Source organism: Lepeophtheirus salmonis, chromosome 9 (assembly GCF_016086655.4).
Source record: "Lepeophtheirus salmonis chromosome 9, UVic_Lsal_1.4, whole genome shotgun sequence".
NCBI lineage: Eukaryota > Metazoa > Arthropoda > Copepoda > Siphonostomatoida > Caligidae > Lepeophtheirus > Lepeophtheirus salmonis.
Window position 1 is genome coordinate 29,921,188 of NC_052139.2, and position 9,245 is coordinate 29,930,432.

Genomic DNA, 9,245 nt, shown 5'->3' on the forward strand with positions numbered 1-9,245 from the left:
AGTATAATTTAACCACGAATATCCACATTATGGATGTGGATGAAGTTTAAAGTAGTTCCAATTTATCGTGGACACCCTGTATTAATGTCCAAACTATGGGTTATATCCTCATAAAATTAAATTCAAAAAATTACCTATCTAACTTTGGTTTTGGATCTACAACTGAAATTTTAGGTTAAATGTACTTGAATATTTACATCTAAAGATCCGAATCGATCAAGATCCGAGAAAATGTGTATATATTATATCTTTATTGGATGGACGTGATTGTATGCCCTACTCAACATCCCCCAAAGTGACCGCATGTTCAAGAAAATAACCCCATCAACATACACACAACAATGAAAAAACAAAGTCTTCTTTCCATTAAAAGATCTATATTTATTTTTGCAAAGCTTAAGAGCAATTTTTTTATTTTTTTACGTTTTAGAGTGAAGAATAAATACAACAAAAGATCAAAAAACAATCCCTCTTTTTTTTTTATGAAATCATTACATTTTCCTTGTTTTAAGTTTTATACATGTAAAAAACAGCATTACATACAGTCAGTACGAAATCCCTGTAATAAATAACAAAATACAAATTGTTTTATTTATCTATTGCTAAAAAACATTTTTGCTATTTATATATTTATTTATGTCGGAGCAAGTTCAAATGAAAATATATGGATGTACATACGTACATTAGGAGGTGTAATAAATATGTCTTAAAAGGGGAGCGGTTTTTTCTAGTTGGCAAACACAGTATAGTTTGTTGTCAGCTGTCGATGAGTCTGCTTCTTTTCCCCTAATCCGTAATTTTTTTTTTTCTGGGATATGTTGCCTTGAACTATTTTACCAAAGAAAACACTTTGCTTTTTAATCCTTCAGCCTCAAGAATATTTTTGCCTTAATATATAAATAAAAAGGTTTTATACGTCGTTATGGTTTATTTTTAATTGAAATGGATGTTGTCTTTTAATTTTTTAAATCAAAAAACTATTGTTTGTCAATCCATTATTCTTTTTTAGAAGGAATAATCCATCATTTTGTATGATAATTACTGACGGAGAAGTGATTAGCAATTTTTCAATTTAAACCGTTGCTGTGTTTGTTTAATTTTTCTTTTATTATTCTAATTTTATTCCCTTCCTTGTCTCCGGTTCTAATTCATTACATAGTGAAATTGTATTGGTGTCTGCATTGAAATTTTGGTACATGATTCCAAAATTTTCCTACCGAAAACATTAAATGCATTTTATAGTAATACACATTACATATATTGTTTAAAAAATTCGAAAGGAATATCAATTTTGGCACGACCATTACTTTATTGATAATTAGCTTGAACCCTTTTACTGGAATACTTGAATTCACTCCTCTTTGTACTCGACGTATGCAGAGTTCGAGGGAAATTGAGGAAAAATGTAGCCTTGTGGCTCAATTAAAACTTATATTATTACTATTGTTTATAGTTTTTAAAATGTAGCAATTCTTGTTAGGATGATATGTAAAATAATTTTGAATGTTTTTTTTTTTTATGTTTCATAATTTATTTTTTTATATTCTACAAACTTGGGAAAAATTATTTGCTAGGAGAAATTACAAAATTTCAAAATTAATCAATAAAAAAACTAGTAATAAAGATTTTCTATAGAATACATATTTTTTTGAATAACAAATTATATACAGGGTAGGGTGCACATGCTATTTATACAAGAAATTGAGGGGGGATATGATGTGATGACTGATGAATATTTTAAGGCTGTTGAACGCTCACTAACAAAAAACAACAGTGTTCCTCCCATCCCAAATTCAAAACACTTGCTTAAGTTAATTCAGCTTTACATAAAGGCGGTTATATTTTATTTAAATCTTAACATATAATGCAAATAAGTGGAGTCCCTAGCCTTTTTTAGGGATCTGCCGAACTGTTCAATAAGCCTGTTCGATTCAAGATGATATGATGTGGTCATCCTATTCGCGATTTCAAGTACCCTGAAAACACAAGTTCCAATAGTACTTCGTCATTGCGCCCTGTCTGAGACAATGATGTTACGTACTCCAAATCTTGATATTTAACCTTCCAAGAAAGCTCCAGTCAATGTACTAAAAGTGATATTTGGGATTGGGATCACTTTTGGCCACATTTTATTGCAATCCAATGTAGTGAGGGAATTGTGTTGTCCTTTGACGAGTGTGAACGGGCCAATTATATCAATGTGAATGAAGGCAAGTCTCACTGATGGTGGATCGAAAAAGGAAGTGGGCTTGGATGTTCTAGAAGGCTTAAAAAGTTGAATATGTCTTGTGCGTTTCAGGTAAAGCTTTAGACCAAAATGCTAGTGGAGCCCATTGTCCATTCACTTTCTGTTCCAGAACGGCTCCCATTCCAGTATCATACGCATATACTGTTAGGGTAAAGGTAATGAGTTGTCCCGGAATGAAAGTTGAGTACTTGAGGATAAACTGTTTTCTATACCTTGAAAAGGTCTTTCACATTCGTCATTCCGTATTAATTTAATTTTTTCTATTGACCATTTTGACAAATTTTTAATAAATTGTGAATAGAATTGACATATACTTAAAAATCTTTTTAAATCATCTTTCGATTTTGGAGTTGAAATTCTTGCAATAGATCTCGATTTAAGAAGTTTAAACCCCTCTGGTAAAATAGAATGTCCAAAAAACTCAACAGAGTCCCTGAAAAACTCGCATTTTTCAAGAGATAGTACCAAGCCGGAAGTTTTAAGCTGCAACAAAATTGCGTTTTAGGAACTGCCGATGTTCATCCCTTGTCCGAGAATTAGACAATACATCATCAAGATACACAAAGACATTTTTCATTCCCTCAAAACTGAAACAATGAGTCGTAGGAATGTCTGGGCAGAATTTTTAAGCCCACATGGCATTCTCAAGTAGGCATACATCCCAGATGGTGTAATGATATATTTTTTACTGATGGAGTCTTCACTCATGAGTATTTGAGTGTAAGCTCTGTTCAAGCCCATTTGACTAAAAATTTCATCCCTCTTAGGTTGTCTACGAAATTCCTTAAATTTGGAAGAGGAAATCGATCCAGATACTTCATGTTATTTAATTGGCAATAATCGCCACACATTCGCCAGCCTCGTTCCTAGCTCCACTAGGTCTCTTCTTAATCAAAGGTGAGACAGAGGGAGAAGAAAATGGATCCTCGACATTAGAAATGGAATTGTTTGTGATTTCCGTACCATGCCTGCAAAATACTTAATCCTTTGGAGCATTCCTTATTAGTGCCTTTTTAATCAAACTATCACATAAATCCTTGAGGTATTTCTCATCCAAAAGACTTTCAACCTCATCTTTGACCTCCATGCTCGCGAGCCTGGAAGTATCAATCATTATGTCGACTATTCTTTTTATCCTTACGGAAGATGATGGCCCATATCGGACTAATATTAATTTATTTTCCCCTCATAAATGAGATTCTCCTCACAAAAAGGAATAATATTAAAAACCTTAGCCGCCATAAGACTGTATATAACTTTGGTATAAAAAATCAACCTCAACACAAAATCAATTTCAATTCTCTTGAACCAGCCCTCAACATCCGAAGAACAGAACTTAGGAAGGCGGGATTCCGTAAGAGCCAATACTAAATTCGCCTCTTTTGTTTTAATCGACCATGCTTGTTTTTGGGGAGACGCAGGTGGTGAAGTTTGCGTTCAGGGCATTTTTCGAATCACGTCAGGGTCACCAATGTAAAATATTAAATGTTCAAATATCTACTGATTTTCATTTTAGATGAATAATAAGAAAAATGAGAAGTGATCTACTTGATCAAATTATACTTCAACAAATATTTATAAACCGGTTTTCAGGTATGGAGTCCAAAATGGTGGAACAGATCAATCTTACATTTAGAAACAATGATATTTTTTCCAGACTCCTAGGTCATTAAGAGCCTCTTTTTGACAGATTAAAAACCTAATTTTCCTTCTCCCCCCTCTTCTCTTCTCCCTTTGCCTCTTTCTACATTTCCCTCTCTGTCTTTTATCTTCTACCTTCATTTTTTGTTTTCATTCCCCTCTATTCAATCCTGCATTGTGTGCTTCCTTAGCTAATATTTATAAAAGCAATTATATAACGGGGTTGATAATTTTTTAAACTATACCCCCCTCCCCAAATGATGAAATCCAATAAAAAACTGATGCAAATATATATCCATAATCAAAAATATATATAAGATAAAAACAAACAAAAACATTTCGATATATACGATGCCACTTGCAAAACGTTTGCAATAGTTTATTTATACGACTAAATTGCTATTTCTTAGATCAAAAATAGGTTTATTATATACATTAGGGAGCACTCTATACAGTTCACCCTGTATGTATGCTCAATATTACATGCAATACACCTGCAAACATTTCGATATATACAATGCCACTAGCAAAATGTCTGCAATAGTTTAAAAATTTCTTAGATAAAAAAATATGTGCGTTATATACATGAGGGAGCACTCTATACAGTGCTTAGATTAAAAAATGGGGCTATGATATTCATCACGGGGCACCATATACAGTTCCCCCAGTGACGGTTTTTCATATATATAGGTAAACTTTGTACAATAAAAATTGATTTAAAGATAGAATGTGTATAAGAATATTTTTTTCAATGATTATATAACATTTTTTTTTATAAACACTACACCACTTTGAAACAAACCTCTGCACACCAAAGTTTGAGATCTTCTCTCTAAATATATTATTAATGTACATCAAATTCGAACAATAGGTAAAAATATGATAATGATAAAGTATACAAAAAAAAAAAAAAACTTTTTCTTTTTTGTGAATAAATAAATATTTCCCATCTTTCATTAAGTCAATTAAAAAAAATGAATCCTATCATTTGCTTTCAATTATTTATGAACTATTTATAAATAAATATAAAGTTAAAAAAAGTTGGAAAAGTTTTTAATGTTGATTTTGGTGAACAAAAAGATATTTATATTAAAAGGTAGGTAGTTATTTGTGTTGGGTTTCGCTCTGACAATACCAAACCGGATCTCAGACCATTATAATTTTGAATATGATGAGTATTTGAGTCCCGAATATGCTGCTACCAATAAATGAATACCCTGTTTTTGTAGGGTGTATTAGGTGCCGATATTTAGGATTCCCATATTGTTTTTTGATACAAAGTGTCGAATTTATTATTATCAAATATACTTTCAGGGTGCATTCATGCCCATTTATACTGATTTATAGTTTTGGGCTGCTGGCTAAACTCGTGGCTTGGCTGGGGATGAAGCGAAAAAGTTGTGCTTTATCGTAGAGAATATTTACTTCTATAAGTGATTCAAAAATTTCTTTCAAAATAAGTAAAATTATTTGATTGAAAAGTGTAGAGAAAGGTGAGTCGGATGTTGAGTGCTCACACTGAGCATGTCCCAACTATCATTACTATCAAAAGCAGCATGTTTGTGTTTGTTAAATCGCTGATGAGACGCAGAAAGTAACTTTGAGGTTTTTTGGGGGAGTTATAATCTATACTATCAAAGAAAAATTGGCTTTTTAGCCAGCACTTAATTACTCAAGGCAAATCCCGTTACGTTGAAATTCCCTGGATGCTACTTTTCAAAATCATACCTCGGTTTTAAGTAAATATACTTACTTGAAATTTGTTACAAAATATATCTTAAATATTGTCACATTGAAATTTTGTCTCGAGCTTGATGTAAACCAATGATTATAAATTATGGCAGAGCATATCGAGGCAGGTTATAAGCATAAGGACATTGTCGAGGGGTTCAGTTTGAACGGAAATACCGTGGACATTGTGCAAGGTTAGAACATGTCGAGGAAAGGAAACTGGAGTTTCGGAGATAATATGAGATCAGGGAGTCCAAAAGCACCAGCAAGGATTGAAAACAACCTTTCCACGTCAACAATGATGCTAAAGGAGAACTGGAGTATGAAGAGCCGTATTGAGACCAGGGTCCAGATGCTATGAGTTAATCAGCAAGAGAAACGCCTTGAGTGGTGCAGAATCATCAAGTATATTTTTTTAAATAATTGGAACGACTGTCTCATAGTTTTCAGGGAGGAAAAGAACTTGTCAGTGGAAACGCAGGCGAATAGGTGAAAGGTACATTAGCACCTCTGCCAAGGATACTAACCCATCTGTAAGGTTCGTTCTCAAGTCCAAGCACCCCCAGAAAGACATGAACATTGTGGCTCCGATCCACAACAGCAAGGTAATTCTAAAATACCTTGAGTACATACTAGGATCTAGAGGGCTCTGGGGAAAGAATATTCAGCTTCCCTCATCACCAAATCTGAGCCCTGTGGATTTCTGCATCTGGAATCAAAGTGAGAACAATGCTTTTGCTGTCTTCCACGAGAATATAATTATTTTTATAAATTTGGAACACTTCGCGATTTTGTATGTTATCCTTCCATATGGGGCATGTTAATATTCTAAAGTCGTTCCAATTTTAGAATTTGTTCTCCCACAGCAAGTACAACAACATTGATGACCTAAAGGCTGCCGTTTCTGAGGTGATGACCTCCATGGAGGATCGCTACGTCAAGAAGGTCTGATTTACATTCAAGAAGTGTGAAACATGTGCATAGCTGATGAGGGGTCAATTTTTGAAAAATAAATATATAAACATTTTTGAGTAATTTTTCCGGAAATCCGCTTCATAAGGACATTATTTTCCCCACAAGTTGGTTACCTGAAAAAAAAGAAAACCCTGGCATAACTTCCACAGATCCGATAATTAGGAAAATCTAATATCCTGTATCTTGATTCAGCTCAATAATTTTAAAGAAAAAATATTAAACTTTCATTTTTTTTTTACAGATTTTTAAATCAAAAGTGTCCATCAAGGACATTTATTTTGGACATTCCATGGTTTTTTCTTGTTTAGATAAATAAAATACAAAATAAAGCTACCCTGCATTATCAAATTCTCAACTTTTGTGATTACGGTACAGTATATAATTATATTATGAACTATGTTCTGTTTAATATTTTTTCCCCACAGCAAAATGATCTTTCTTGAATGGAACAATTCAAAAGCTGACTTTAAAAAAAACTTAGGTCTCTTTAGATATTTTGGCAATATTTATGTACATTTGAAAAAAGAAAGAAACTTTTTTTATTCCCTAGTCGTTGGCCTATCAGTAAAAATATTTTACTCCTTGTTTTACAGTATTTAAGGGGCCTAAGCTGTGTTCGATGATTTCCAATTTCCCTGTCTTATCATTAAATAACGATCAATTCAAATGGGGAAACAAAGGATGGAAGATGTGTACTTTTTCCTACGACGACCATTTCGCCCTAAACTCATTTTGCGTCAAGGACATTTTGCTTTTATATATATATACAATGATGTTAATAGGTTGTTATCCTTTATTTTGAGTTGAAATTGAAGTTTGTAATTTTTGAATCAAAATATGTTTTGTATTTTACTATAAAAAGTATTAAAGGTTATTTTCTGTAGAAAAATAATAAAACGATACCCCAACATTTCAATGCATATACCGATATTTGCATAAATACGCAGACTAATTTTTAAACACTTATATGTCGAGGTTCCGTGACCAGAAATAAACAATTCTAGCACAAGTAACTCGGTAAATCTTTTGGGTTTGTTTTTGTTTTTCTTACTCTTATCGAACAAAGTCGTTTACAATGTATGACGAGGCCAAACGTCATATGTTTGCCACTCTCCTCCGCGCCGGTAGGTCTGTCAAGGATATAATCAAGGACACTGGACTATCCAGGACTACTGCGTTCAAGGTCCCGAAGCTTGTGAAAGAGGAGAAAGATCTGAAAGACCTGCCCATAGCTCTAGAATGACTCAGGATTGGCTCGCTGCCAACATACCATTCAGGATCAAAAACATTTGGCCACCTCAATTACCTTATTTAAATCCCCTTGACTACAATCTGTGGTAGCAAATTGAAAAGAAGGCCTGTGGTACCCGCCACCCGAATTTGGACTCATTGAAGGCCAGTGTCAATGAGCAATAGGCAGCCATGGAAGACCATTACATCATCAATGTGTGCAAGGCCTTCCGCAGGGGCTTGGAGGGTGTCATAGCAGCTGATGGTGGTTATATTCAGTAATTACATTAAATTTTGTACCAGAATAAATTCTCTATTATATTCTTCTCAAAGAAAATACGTCATACGAATTTTATTACACATTTAATTATTTGCCACAAATAGTCCACGTATTTATGTAACTACCGGTATACTCCATGTAATGAGTACAAGCCATGAACAAAATATGCCGTAAAATTTGTACAATTAGATAAATAAAAATGAACATAATTTCACCAATTGAGTGACGCAAAGAATATAATATTCGAGTAGGTGGATATAAATCTCAGATTTTTCGAGATATTCGTACTATTAACACTTTGGAAGATCATAAAAGTTGATGGAAAAGGGTGTGAGTTTGTCTTTTATGAAGTATGTCAAAGGAAGGGTCCATCTGGGGACTGAGACATAAAATTCAGAGGAGTTCAGACTTCATTATTAGAGATGTTTTTTTTTTTTAAGAAGAATTGCGTACACCTATGGTACACTTTAATTCAGACTTTTGTTAATTTCAGATTCCTGTTGTATGATTTTGGAGGATTTTAATAACAAGAACAGGCAATAAATGAAAAGTGGAAACGAACATTGAGGCACTCGTCAAGGCAAAACAAATGCAATGTCTCAAATGAAAAAGATTTTTTGTATATTTTTTATATCAATTTAGAAAAAAGAAAAATATAAATAATCTCTTCATATGTATTTTATTTCCATGTGATAACTCTTTGTAAAAAACATCACCTATGCAAACAAAAATTCAGGGTTTTAAATGGCACAAAAAGGCAAAGCGTATATATAGGTACCAAACGCTACATGGATTAAAATTGAATTGTTCAAGACCGATGCTGCGCCGGGAAATGGAGAGTTGGCTCACTAAGAAATGGGGAATTGGCAAAAATAGCTTAAGAACCTCCGTTTTGGAGGGAGATTTTAACATAACAATACACATTAGGCAAAGAACAAAATAGTAGGAAGAGCACCTGCATCACCCCTTTTAATTGGTTATTGTTTTTTTGTCTTTACTCATTATATACGTCATTATGAATTTTTCTTGTATTTTTCTTATTATTAAATGGTTACTATAATTGAATTTCAACCAGAAGCGTCTGGAAAGTGGAACTGGAGGGGCAGTATACTTTCCCAAATTATGGGGTTTTATATTTTT

At 33.2% G+C, this 9,245-nt stretch overlaps 1 non-coding gene across 1 annotated transcript; it reads right to left on the bottom strand.

The window, feature by feature from the left end:
- Positions 1–6,387: 6,387 nt before the first annotated feature.
- Positions 6,388–6,493, bottom strand: LOC121124941 (U6 spliceosomal RNA). Its single transcript, XR_005866475.1, has one exon. It is a non-coding gene; the product is annotated as a U6 spliceosomal RNA (small nuclear RNA).
- Positions 6,494–9,245: the final 2,752 nt, after the last annotated feature.